The sequence below is a fragment of the Heterodontus francisci genome, chromosome 42 (genome assembly GCF_036365525.1).
Source record: "Heterodontus francisci isolate sHetFra1 chromosome 42, sHetFra1.hap1, whole genome shotgun sequence".
In the NCBI taxonomy this organism is placed as follows: Eukaryota; Metazoa; Chordata; class Chondrichthyes; order Heterodontiformes; family Heterodontidae; genus Heterodontus; species Heterodontus francisci.
This window is the reverse complement of record NC_090412.1, coordinates 15613693-15626210: the sequence shown is the minus strand read 5'-3', so window position 1 is coordinate 15626210 and position 12518 is coordinate 15613693. Positions and strand designations below refer to the sequence as shown.

Genomic DNA, 12518 nt, shown 5'->3' with positions numbered 1-12518 from the left:
GATTAGTATAAATGGGTGGTTGATGGTCGGCACAGACTCGGTGGGCCGAAGGGCCTGTTTCAGTGCTGTATCTCTAAACTAAACTAAAGGAAAAACTATTTTCCTTGATCACTGGTCATAAATGCTGGATAACTTGTGAAGCTGGCTGTGGCTCCTCAGTGGTACTGGTCTTGAAAGTATTGTCAGTAGCTCGAAGAAATTAAATACTAAAAAGCCAATTTCAGAACTTCATTTAAAACAGTAGTGTCTTCTTCACTTAAAACAGTTAATGTCTTCCCATCAGCAATAAAAAAATTATCACAATACATCTAAATAAATAGTTGCTTTACTTTTGTTCTGCAATTAATTACGCAGCTCGTTACCTAACTGAAATACAACTTAAATCAATAGAAATACCATGACCTATCCCATTTTTATTGCAGTACAATATTTTCTACATTAGTATAGTGAAGGAATATTAAAATAGGAAGCGAGAACCACTTTTTGATCTGTTTTCAACAGTTGCACCACAGGAGTAAAGGTACACTTTTATGTTAGGTTCCAAAAAGTCATCTTGCTGAGGAATTAAGCCATTATGGTAACAGCTTGGCACCTGGAACCAACAATAATAGCAACATTGGTATCCAATATGACTGAGGACTTTAATACAGTATCATATTGTTTGAAGCTTGTAAAAATACTATAAAAATGTTGCCACTAGGATAGATACTATAGATATAGGTGTTGGGGAAATGATCCACAATTTTGTGGATATGAAAACTTGTGCACCTTAGACTGTGGAGAACACTTTTCTGCAAGCAGGTTGAGATGAACTGAGAAATGGGCCAAACTCTGGCAAATCGCATTTAACCTAGATAGGTGCAGGGTTATGCATCTGGCCAGGACCAACACCAAGTATACTTAACATTGTACACGGACAAAACTGAAATCAGTTGAGAGAGAAATGGATCTTGAAGTTATAGTTCATAATTCTCTAAAGGTTCGTGACCAATTGCAATTAGGCTTTTAGGTTGTATGAGCAGGCCTATTCAATATAAAACAGAACACAACGGGCTGAATTTTACAGCTCCCACCATCAAACACCCCCCCCTCCCCACCAACAGTTGGTAATCATGGCAGGGGGGGGCAGAAAATGCCTTTGGCAGAGGCCCACCATGGGCTTTGATGCTGGGAAGGTCCGGCACAATATTGTCGACGGCGGCAAGGCCTCGTGGCGGCACCCCCCGCCACTAGGCGAAGAAAGCCAGATATGTATATATTAAATAATTTAAATGGAGGAATAAACGACCTACCCGTTCCTGCCGTCCGTTCCAGTGCGATATTAGTGCCAGTGACCGGCACTCCAGCGCCTTCTGATCCCCGTTTGGGGATCTGAGGCGGAACTCTGGTGGGGAGGCGGGAGCAGTTAAGTTTTTCAGTGCCGGGAGTGCTGGGGGGAGGGGGGGTGGGGGAGAATGGCATCAGAATCCTTTCATTGTTGTAGGGGATGGTGGGAAGGGATAAAGTTTAAAGTTTCTGAACTTTGGAGGGGGGGGGGGGCGGGGGAAGGTTAGGTGCACAAGCTAAGTGTTTTTGTGTCCGGTGGGGGGGGGGGGGGGGGGGGGGGGGGGAGGTGAGGAGAAGGCAGGTAATTATTTCCATGGTTATTGGGGGCGGGGGGCGGAAAAAGAGGGTCAGGATAAATTTATTAAATTTTTTAAATTTTACTGCAGCTTTAAAAGTTTTAATTAAATGGAAGGGCTCGAAGCCCTTTAAAAATGCGTTACCCTGTGCAAAGGCTGCTGACGCCATTGCCGGGGATGGATATCCTGTCCCCTTCACGTCATCGGGCTGGGCGGTCTGCCCTGGCCATTTAAATAAGCTGCCGCGCTGAATACTGCGGTGGCTCCGCAATGTGCGGTCCACACAGGTGGGCCGGCATTGTTTAAGTCCACCGCCGAAATGAAAAATGCAGCCAACCATTTTGTCCTTACACAAGACCATGGATTTTTAATCTGTTTTTCTTTTTGCTTATCCCAGGTAATTATGTGGGTGCTTGTGGAGAGAGGGTGTCTAATCACAATACTTCTGGCATCATTATTGTAAAGCAGGGAAGTTATATTAAACTTGTACAGAACCTTGGTTAGGCCACATTTGGAGTATTGTGAACAGTTCTGGGCTCCATATAATTGTAGGGCAGTCTTGAGGGACTAGATAGTCTTTTGCTGCCTGTTATTTTCATGTTTGTATCACCGAGTTTTGGAAGGATTCAAATAAGGTAACTTCAGTTTTTGATCATACTCTTTCTCTGCTTCTTCAGAACTTAAATATTGCAATTATTTTGAAAAACTCTTCTGAATAATTTATGTTCTGAACCAACCGAAAGCATCAGCATGGCTTGAAAAATTCATACTGGATAAACAATAAACCTCTTTTAATGAAACTTAACTGTGCAACTTGTTAACTATGTTTTATTATATATAAAAGCTATTTAAAAAACAGAATTGAGCTGTCATACAGTCAAGAGAAACCCAATGAGTCACAATTTTAAATACCATGATCAATATTTGCTATTCGTAAATATGTTCAACATAAGTGAATGCAATAAATTTAAATCATGACACAAATCCATTTGTATTAACTTCTCTGAGAAAAGTTGATTTATATGTAGTCATTTTAGATTTAATTGATGGTGAAGCAAGCAAAATGATGAATTTATAATCCTGACATAAACTTGTAGCAATTCTATAGTTATCGTGTTTCAATTCTGTTATGAATTCAGCCTTAATAGTTACAAGTTTGTTCCATATTGAAAGCTGTTGTGCCAACATTATCATTAAAGAGACTGATATATTTAAACAATTATAAATGTAGAATCATGAAACCCAACATCTGTCTCACTGGAAACAGCTACAACATTTGCTCAGATGCAGTAGATGTCACCACACTATGCTCCATACACCATGGATGGATATGTCATGCACATTGTAAATCCTGAGGACTCTATACCTTCCTGCAGAATGCACCATGCCCCTTCCCACATCTTTCTCATGAGTAATCTTCAGTCCATTCGACTGGAGACCAGACAGTTTAAAGACATACTCAGCATCTTTTACTTGTTGTGTTGAAATAAAATAATAAGGGCTTGAGAAAAGTGAGATCGCTAGCAACAGACGCTAAAATAAAATTAACGGGCAAGCCAACATGTTGCCAGAATTCTCCATTTCTAGGAATTAGTAAAGTGTTATATGGATCTTCTGTACATAGTACAGCATAGCATTTACAGCACAGAAACAGGTCATTCAGCCCAACAGGTTCATGCTGGTGTTTATGTTCCACACAAGCATCCTCCTATCCCTCTTCATCTAACCCCATCAACATATTCTTCTATTTCTTTCCCTAGTTGTATTTATCTAGCTTCCCCTTAAATGCATCTATCCTAATGGCCTCAGCTTCTCTTTGTGGTAGCGAGTTCAACATTCTAACCACTCTCTGGGTAAAGAAGTTTCTCCAGAACTCCGTGTTGGATTTATTAGTGACTAACATTTATTTAGGGCCCCTTGTCCTGGTCTGCCCACATCAAATTGACCCTATCAAACCCTTTCATAAAGTCTTCCCTTTTCTAGAGAAAAGAGTCCCAGCCTCTTCAATATTTCCTGATAGATATAACTTCTCAGTTCTGCTAACATGCTCGTAAATCTTTTTGCATCTTCTGAAATGTTTCTATATCCTTTTTATATGGAGCCCAGAACTGTTCACAATACTCCAAATGTGTCCGAACCAAGGTTCTGTACAAGTTCTCTGCTTTTCAATTCTATCCCTCTAGAAATGAGTCCCAGTGCTTTGTCTGCTTTTTTAAAAAGAAAATGTCTTATTAACCTGCACTACGACTTTGTGATTTGTGATAGTGAAGGGTGGTAAAAAGGAGTGGGGCTGATGAGAGACCAAAAAGGGGATTTAGATATGGAGGCAGGGGCATGGTTGAGGTATTAAATTAATATTTTGCATTTGTCTTTACCAAGGAAGATGCTGTGCAGGTCATGGTGAAAGAGGAGGTAATTCAGACACTTAAAGGGTTTAAAATTGATGAGGAAAAAGTTTTGGATAGGCTAGCTGTACTTAAGGTTGATAAGACACCAGAACCGGATGAGATGCATCCAAGGATACTGAGGAAAGTGAGAGTGGAAATTGCAGAAGCATTGGCCATAATTTTCCTTAGATTCAGGGGTGGTGCCAGAGGACTGGAGAATTGCACATGTTACACCCTTGTTCAAAAAAGGGCATAAAGATAAGCCCAGCAACTACAGGCCAGTCAGTTTAACCTCGGTGGTGGGGAAACCTCCAGAAACGATAATTTGGGACAGAATTAATAGCCAGTTGTACAAATGTAATAAGGGAAAGCCAGCACGGATTTGTGAAGGGCAAATTGTGTTTAACTAACTTGCTGGGCTGTGTTCTCGCACCTACACTGTTTGGGATCATCTTCTCCTTGCTGCTCTCAAATGCGTTCAAGTCTTCAGAAGAAGGAATTTTCTTCCACACAAGGTCAGATGGCAGGCTGTTCAACCTTGCCCGTCTAAGAGCGAAGACCAAAGTACGGAAGATCCTCATCAGGGAACTCCTCTTTGTTGACGATGCTGCAGTAACATCCCACACAGAAGAGTGTCTGCAGAGACTCATTGACAGGATTGCGGCTGCCTGCAACGAATTTGGTCTAACCATCTGCCTCAAGAAAACAAACATCATGGGACAGGACGTCAGAAATGCTCCATCCATCAATATCGGCGACCACGCTCTGGAAGTGGTTCAAGAGTTCACCTACCTAGGCTCAACTATCACCAGTAACCTGTCTCTCGATGCAGAAATCAACAAGCGCATGGGAAAGGCATCCGCTGCTATGTCCAGACTGACCAAGAAAGTGTGGGAAAATGGCGCACTGACACGGAACACAAAAGTCCGAGTGTATCAAGCCTGTGTCCTCAGTACCTTGCTCGACGGCAGCGAGGCCTGGACAACGTATGTCAGCCAAGAGCGATGTCTCAATTCATTCCATCTTCGCTGCCTCTGGAGAATCCTTGGCATCAGGTGGCAGGACTGCATCTCCAATGCAGAAGTCCTTGAGGCGGCCAACATCCCCAGCACATACACCCTACCGAGCCAGAGGCGCTTGAGATGGCTTGGCCATGCGAGCCGCATGGAAGATGGCAGGATCCCCAAGGACACATTGTACAGCGAGCTCGTCACAGGTATCAGACCCACCACTACTCTCTTTCATGTCTCCGTTTTAAAGACGTCTGCAAATGCGACATGAAGTCCTGTGACATTGATCACAAGTTATGGGAGTCAGTTGCCAGTGATCACCAGAGCTGGCGGACAGCCATAAAGGCGGGGCTAAAGAGTGGCAAGTCAAAGAGACTTAGCAGTTGGCAGGAAAAAAGACAGAAGTGCAAGGGACAGACAGCCAACTGTATAACATCCCCGACAACCAATTTTATCTGCAGCACCTGTGGAAGAGTCTGTCACTCTAGAATTGGCCTTTATAGCCACTCCAGGCGCTGCTTCACAAACCACTGACCATCTCCAGGCGCTTACCCATTGTCTCTCGAGACAAGGAGATCAAAGAAGAAGAAGGGAGTTTTTTGATGAGGTAACAGAGAAGGTTGATAAGGGTAATGCTGTTGATGTGATGTACCTGGAATTCCAAAAAGCATCTTATAAAGTGCCGCACAACAGACTTTTGAGCAAAGTTATAGCTCATGGAATAAAAGGGTCAGTAGCAATATGGATATGAAATTGGCTGAGTGACAGGAAAGAGAGTAGTGGTTAATGAATGTTTTTCGGACTGGAGGAAGGCTTGTAGTGGAGTTCCCTAAAGGTCGGTGTTAGGATATTGCTCTTCCTGATATATATTAATGGCTTAGACCTTGATGTACAGGGCATGATTTCAAAATTTGTGGATGATACAAAACTTGGAAACATTGTGAACTGTGAGAAGGATAGTGCAGAACTTCAAAAGGACAGACAGGTTGGTGGAATGGGTGGACAAGTGGAAGATGAAATTTAATGCAGATAAGTGTGAAGTGATTCATTTTGGTAGGAAGAATATGGAGAGACAATATAAAATAAAGGGTGTAATTATAAAGGGGATGTAGGAGCAGAGGGACCTGGGTTTATATGTGCATAAATCATTGAAGGTGACAGGGCCGGTTGAGAGAGCAGTTAATAGAGCATACAACATCCTAGACTTTATTAATAGTGGTATAGAATACAAAAGCAAGGAAGTTATGTTAAACTTGTATAGAACACTGATTTGGCCTCAACTGGAGTATTGCATCCAGTTCTGGGTGTCACTCTTTAGGAATGATGTGAAGGCATTAGAGAGAGCACAGAAAAGATTCATGAGACTACTTCCAGGGATGAGGAACTTAGGTGACATGGATAGATTGGAGAAGTTGGGACTGTTTTCCTTGGAGGACAGAACTTTGAGGGGAGATTCGATAGAGGTATTCAAAATAATGAGAGGCCTGAACAGAGTAGATCAGGATTAGTGGAAAGATCGAGAACCAGAGGGCACAGATTTAAGGTAACTAGCAAAAGAGCAATGGCGATATGAGGAAAAACGTTTTCAAGCAGCGAGTGGTTAGGATCTGGAATGCACTGCCGAGAGTGTGCTGGAGGCAGGTTCAATCGAAGCATTCAAAAGAGAGTTGGATGAATTGAATTACTATCGGAAAAGGAAGAATGTGCAAGGCTATGGCAAGAGGCACTAGGTAAATTGCTCTTTCAGAGAGCCAGCACAGACATGACGGGCCAAATGGCCTCCTTCTTTGTTGCAACAATTCCATGATTCTGTGTATTAGCTTTACCACTCAATTTGAAACTGTACTTCCAATTCTTGAGTCCAAATCACTTATGCAGATGATGATCAACATTGGTTCTATAGCACTGATTGTTGTGGAACTCTACTTCTCATGTTATGGAACCAAGCAGGTAGTTGGAGTTAAGATACAGATCCACCAAGATTTAATTGAATGGCAGAACTGGTTTGAGGAGCTGAATGGCCTCCTCCATCTTTGGCCAGTCTGAGTAACTACTTTTAACCCCTACTGTTTTCTGTTTTGTAACCCTTACTATTTTCTGTTTTGAAGCCTACTTGTCCCTTAACTCCACATGTTCTGACCTTAGTGACGTGTCTATATGTATCTTACTGAAGGCCTTTTGAAAATTCAAACATATTGCATCTACTACTGCATTACCCTTATCCACCCTTTGTTGTTTCTTCAAAGAATTCAATAAGGTTAGTCAAGCAAGATGTCCCCTTTTGAAATCTGCACTGACTATTCTTTATTACATTTTCAGTTTCTAGATGTTTTTCCAATACATCTTTGAGCAACGATTCTATTATCTTTCCTACCACTGATGTTAATCTAACTGGTCTGCAGTTCCCTGGACTTGTTCTATCTCCCTTTTTAAATTTAGGAATCACATTAGCTGTCTGCCAGTTTTCTGGTACTATTCCCTTTTCCAATGAAATTTTATGTATATGTAATAGTGCCTCTGCTATCTCTTGCCTAACTTACTTAGGTGCGAATGCAATCCATCTGGACTAGGCATCTTATCCTCTATAAGATTGATTAGTTTATCACTTATCTCTTTTGATCTTAAATGTCTTTATCTCTTTTTTTGATCATTTCTTCTAGTGACACGTGCAACATGTTAGTCTCCCCGGTAAATACTGAGAAAAAGTAATTATTTAACATTTCTGCCACTTTGCTGTCATTATCCGTGAGCTCATCGTGCCCATCTTTTGGTGGCCCTATCCATATTCTGATTTTTCTTTGTTCAATTTTGCATTTATTTCTTTATTCACCTCTGGTATCTCATTACTAGTTAGCTTGTTCTTGCTTTTAAGTGGGATGTATTGGACTCTATTGACCATAGTTATAAATGTTTCTCACAGCTATTCTATTTCTTTTGTCAGCAATATTTTCCAGTTTATTTATCCCATTTCCTTTCTCATCCTTTAAAATCAGTTTCTTTTTCCAATTTATTGCTTACGTCCCTCTCAACTTTAAAACTTATTATGTTGTGATTGCTATTGCCTAGATATTCGCCTATGCTTACTTCTCTTATCGGTTCTGGTTCATTTCCCCTGACTAGATTCTGCAGTGCTCCTGTTATTATTTTGGATGCGGTGTATGCCGTACAGGAAGTTTAATTTGTCTCTACTGGCTGTTCCTTTTGCTTTATTTTTAATAGTGTTTTAACTTGTGTTTTACAACTGTATCTGTTCCCTGACTTTTACATTACCCTTATTCCTTACATTGGTCAATGCTTTACTCATCTTGAGGCCTAGACAACATATGTCAGCCAAGAGCGACGTCTCAATTCATTCCATCTTCGCTGCCTCCGGAGAATACTTGGCATCAGGTGGCAGGACCGTATCTCCAACACAGAAGTCCTCGAGGCGGCCAACATCCGCAGCTTATACACCCTACTGAGTCAGCGGCGCTTGAGATGGCTTGGCCATGTGAGCCGCATGGAAGATGGCAGGATCCCCAAAGACACATTGTACAGCGAGCTCGTCACTGGTATCAGACCCACCGGCCGTCCATGTCTCCGCTTTAAAGACGTCTGCAAACGCGACATGAAGTCCTGTGACATTGATCACAAGTCGTGGGAGTCAGTTGCCAGCGTTCGCCAGAGCTGGCGGGCAGCCATAAAGGCGGGGCTAAAGTGTGGCAAGTCAAAGAGACTTAGCAGTTGGCAGGAAAAAAGACAAAGGAGCAAGGGGAGAGCCAACTGTGTAACAGCCCCGACAAACAAATTTTTCTGCAGCACCTGTGGAAGAGCCTGTCACTCTAGAATTGGCCTTTGTAGCCACTCCAGGTGCTGCTTCACACATCACTGACCACCTCCAGGCGCTTACCCATTGTCTCTCGAAATAAGGAAGCCAAAGAAAAAGAAGAAGTATTTCTTTTATCGTCAGATATGTTATTTGCACCAGATCTCTCTCTCACCCCTGCCTTACTAGTTCACCTTTCTGATCTGCCTATTCCTATGCCAATTAGCGAGTGAATCAGGTACTAATCCCAAGATTGCCACCCTTGAGATCATGTTTTTAAACTGTTCCTAATGTCTGATATTAGCAGGACCTCCTTCCTTTTCTTCCCTACATCATTGGTCCCAACAAGGATCACAACAATTGGATCGTTTCCCCCTCCCACTCCAAGATCCTCACCAGTTGCTCAGAGATATTTTTTACCATTGCACCAGGCAGGCAACATACCTTCTGGATTCTTGTAACTGTCGAGGACACTTCCTATCCCCCTAATTATCGAAGCTCCTATAACTACAACTTTTCTATTGAGCTCTTTCTTCCCCCCACCCACACCAGACTGCCTCCTGCTCCACGTAATACCCGTAGTAAGTGATGTATTTGTAACTAGTAACAAGGAACATTGTGGTTTCCTCATTCTTGAGTTATGGAATTACAGAAGCACAAAGTAAGTTTTTAGATAAAGAGGTGAATAATCCTTGAACAGTGTTCCAAAAACATCTTGTATTTTTAAAGAAAAGATCTGCAGCTGATTCCTCTGCCTGAAGTGGGGGAAAAAAACTCTGAAGTGTTCCACTTTCACAGGACCAAGGAGACAACTTTTCTACATGAAATTTACTCATATGGCAGAATGAGAATTCATGGCGAATAGGAGCTAAATTGTCAATATTATTCTATTTCCACTGGGTCAGTGTCCTTCTCCAAAGCAGTCTAAATGGACAAATAACTTCTTATGGATTTAAGGATCAGCATTATATGCCATAGTGCCAATTACTACCTATTGAGATGCCAAATTGATTGGTTTTGGGTCCAGGTGCCTTACATGCAACACAGCATCATTCACATACCAAGAATATTGAAAAAAAAATGATGAGTAGTGAATGCCATGGAAGGCAGTGGATTTAAAAATATACCCACTGCAGTACAGCCCTATTATCTACCATTAACAGAGTTTTCTAGGGTAAAACATGATGAATAGTAATGGTGGTCATGCTTAAGTCCACTCTGGCCACTTTGCAAGAAACTAAGTTGAGTTGTGAGTGTCTCAATCTTCCTCTGAGACAACAAAAGATGAGTGCCATCATCAACTTCAGAGCTTTGACAACTTTTTGCTGGATCTTCTGAAGATAACCACTTCTCCCACATTGAGTATTTTAAGCATTTTGTTTCTATTTCAGATTTCCAGCATCCGCAGTATTTTGCTTTTATTTCAGAGAAACATACCTTGAATGCAGTTACCCATTAAAAGTGACATTCTAAGAAGGCTTGTTTTTCTCCAGGTTCACTAGGACTGCTGACTCACCTCAATAGGAAGTTAGTTTGCACATCTGAAGGATAATCTTTCTCGGTACCTCCCAGACAAGCCTGCATAAGTCAATCTAAAGAGGGGTATATAGGCCAAGTATTGAAGCAAAATAGGCTGTTATTAAGCAGAGATTTTCTCAAACGCCTTTAATGCTGAGAATAAGCGAAAGGACTTTTTTTTGGTACTTCTTTGCCAATTTAAAGTAAACAAATCTTATATGTGGAAATAAGAATGCTTGGCCCTGATACCACCAGCTAATCCCTTAGGCAAAATGTCAGGGTAATCATGATATATTTCTGCTCAGGAAGCTTATTCAGATTTTTTCTGCCAGATCCAGCAGAGTTTTCAATTCTCTTGTCTTTTTGACTGTGAAAAAGGAATAAAACGTGCATATCCCTTCAACTCTTGCACCTCTTCAGCCTGAGAGTGCAACATTAGGGGCGGCGCAGTGGTTAGCACCGCAGCCTCACAGCTCCAGGGAGCCGGGTTCAATTCTGGGTACTGCCTGTGCGGAGTTTGTAAGTTCTCCCTGTGACCGCGTGGGTTTTCGCCGGGTGCTCCGGTTTCCTCCCACCGCCAAAGACTTGCAGGTAATAGGTAAATTGACCGTTGTAAATTGTCCCTAGTGTAGGTAGGTGGTAGGGAATATGGGATTACTGTAGGGTTAGTATAAATGGGTGGTTCTTGGTCGGCACAGACTCGGTGGGCCGAAGGGCCTGTTTCAGTGCTGTATCTCTGAATAAATGAATAAATAAATATTGCTGTGAGGATAGCTGCACAATCTGATTGATGATGCTTCTGACTTGTACGTCAAAACTTCATGAAATGTCATTCTGAGAGAAAGGACGGTCCCCTTAAATGAATCAATGCCAGATACTTGGCTATCTTATTTCAAGATGCGTGTCAGTAAGCTGAAGTTCCAAACCAGCATAACTTGGAGGGGTTATTAGCACTAGTACAGGACGCACTTCTGTAACTGGTCTTGAGATCAGGACTGGGGAAAGGAGAAAAAAAAACTGTCATTTACATGGAAATAAGCTTTTCTGCATTAAAGGCCAACACTCAAACTCAGAAAACAAGCATGCCATTGACACAAGAATTTTATGTCACAGCATTTTCAGGGCACTCTCCATAAAGCCATGGATCAATCTTAAAAGCATTCTTGGTGAATGAAAGAGAAGCAATCTGAGCTAATGCCTGAAAATCTTCACAATGTTTTCAAACTGTCCTTCAAAATTAGTCCAACAGACCTGCCAAACACAAAACTGCAAAAGGTATTCTGTTTACATCATTAACCCCAAATTCCAGAATCTCTTGCGACAGATTTCTGGGTTCTGAATTCACTGAAGGTTTTTACTTCTTTTACTTTAAGGTCGGTAGGTGATCACAGATTCATTCGAAAGCTAAACGAGTCTGGAGTTACTCGTTTCGAATTGCAAACAATTTCTCCATCTTGGGTATACGAATTATGGCTTTGTCGGATTTGCACCTCATATGAGGGAACTCAAAGGCAGTAACTATCAATGCTACTTTGCATTGCGGTAATTCAAGAACAACTCAGGGTTGAACAGCATTAACTTGACCTTCATCAATTGCTATTCATTTATATTTTATTCCCCAGATTTGCCTCATTGGTGCAGGTAGCAAGTGCCTATTTTCCAGACAAATAATTCAGATGACAATACTTATCTTCCAAACGCTGATGAGATTGACAATTAATGTTAATATTCAGCATAAATGTAAGAATTTCTCAAGGTTATTCCAACAACATGATGGGAGGGTTTAACTGTTCGCTCGTAACAGTAAAACAATAACCTCTGAATATCAGTAGGATGGAACCGACATTCAAAATCAAATATCGTTAACTCATTAAAAAGAAAATGTGCATAGAAGATTCTGCTGTTATTATGTGTTGAAATTGTATGTGGCAAAATAAATAAAAATGCTTCGATAAATGCTTGCAAGAGTAGCAGGCTTACAAACTCACAAGCAGGCAAGATGATCACTAAAACTGCCAGTTTTCATGACAAAAACAAGGTCATAAGATTTTTTGCAATCACAGGGATTTGTAGATGATAACTTCAAGCTGTTCGATTATTTCTGTTGTGAAAAAGATATTTGCTTGGTGTACAGTAACAGAACCTTGTCTGAACACCAGTCTAGAAGGGAGCTCAC

General features: G+C 41.4%; 1 protein-coding gene across 4 annotated transcripts in view; it reads right to left on the bottom strand.

The window, feature by feature from the left end:
* kat6b (K(lysine) acetyltransferase 6B) overlaps positions 1 to 12518 on the bottom strand; it is a 240170-nt gene that overhangs the window by 52479 nt on the left and 175173 nt on the right. The gene's annotated exons all lie outside the window — the stretch shown is intronic.